Raw genomic sequence first — 1,667 nt, forward strand, 5'->3', positions numbered from 1 at the left:
GATTAAAGGAGAAGCATGTAAACTATGTTTTGTTAAAGATTTATAGGAGTGGAGCGCAGTGGGTCACACCTATACCCCAGCACTTTGGGTGGGAGGATCACTTGAGTCCAGGAGTTCAAGATGAGTCTGGGCAACATAGTGAGACCCCATATTTACAAAAAAAATGGAAAAATTAGCCACACATGGTGGTGTGTATCTATAGTCCCAGCCACTGGGACTGAGGCAGGAGGATTTGCTTGAGCCCAGGAACCTGAGGCTGTCGTGAGCTATGATCATGCCACTGCATTCCAGCCTGAGTGACAGACCAAGATCCTATTTAAAAAATAAAATAAAAAGACTTATAGGAGCGTTGTGACCTGACCAAAAGCTAAGACTTTCCCCACCTCCTAGGACCCTTACTGGCACCCAGATGTGTGTAGTCAACAGTCACCTATTGATCCCAAGCCCCATCTCTTCCCTCTGCCCTTAACATAAAAAGAGACTGAAATTTGTCCTGACTTAAGACAGCACTTTAGGATGCTAGTGTCTTCTTGGTCTACTGGCTCTGTGACTAAACCTGGGTTTTGTCCCACCAACGCTTTTTTTTTTTTTTTTGGAGGGGGGGTTGGAGATGGAGTTTAGCTCTTGTTGCTGCCCAGGCTAGAGTGCAATGGCGAGATCTGATCTCTTGGCTCGCTGCAACCTCCACCTCCCAGGTTCAAGCAATTCTCCTGCCTCAGCCTCCCAAGCATCTGGGATTACAGGCACATGCAACCATGCCTGACTAATTTTGTATTTTTAGTGGAGACAGGGTTTCATCATGTTGGTCAGGCTGGTCTCGAACTCCTGACCTCAAGTGATCCACCTGCCTCAGCCTCCCAAAGCGCTGGGATTACAGGCGTGAGTCACCACACCCAGCCTGTCCCACCAACTCTTGTATCTCATGTTTGACTTTGGGTGAGTACCTGAACCCGGGTTTGGTTACAACACATAAACGAGATCATGCGGTATTTGTCTTTCAGTGCTTGGCTTATCTGAGTTAGCATAAAACCCTCCAGGTTCATCCATGTTGTCACAAATGACAGAATTTCCTTTTTTTTTTAAGGCTGAATAGCATTCCACTGTGTATATATGCTGTACATCCCACATTGTCTTTATCCACTCATTTGTTGCTGGACACTTACGTTGCTTCCATATCTTGGCTATTGTGAATAGTGCTGCAATGAGCATGGGAATGCAGATATCTCTTCAACATACTGATTTCATTTCCTTTGGGTAGATACCCAGTAATGGGATGATTGTATCATGGCAGTTCTATTTTTAATTTTTTCAGGTATCCCCATACTGTTTTCCATAGTCATTTATATTTCTAGCAATAGTGTTGAAATATAAATAACTATATAAACTTATAAATAAAAATTGTCCCCATATCCTCTCCAACACTTGCTATCTTTCGTCTTTTTGATAATAGCCATTCTAACAGGTATGTGGTGATATATTATTGTGGTTTTAATTTGCCTTTCTTTGATGACTAGTGATGTTGAACTTTTTTTTTTAATACCTATTGGCTATTTGTATGTCTTCTTTTGAGAAACGTCATTTCCTGTGTCATCTGGCTATATTCTCTTTGCTGACCTCAATATGTGATGACAATTTTGTAATATCATTTTCCATGGAGAGAAGAGAAA

This window comes from Piliocolobus tephrosceles, chromosome 1, assembly GCF_002776525.5.
Source record: "Piliocolobus tephrosceles isolate RC106 chromosome 1, ASM277652v3, whole genome shotgun sequence".
In the NCBI taxonomy this organism is placed as follows: Eukaryota; Metazoa; Chordata; class Mammalia; order Primates; family Cercopithecidae; genus Piliocolobus; species Piliocolobus tephrosceles.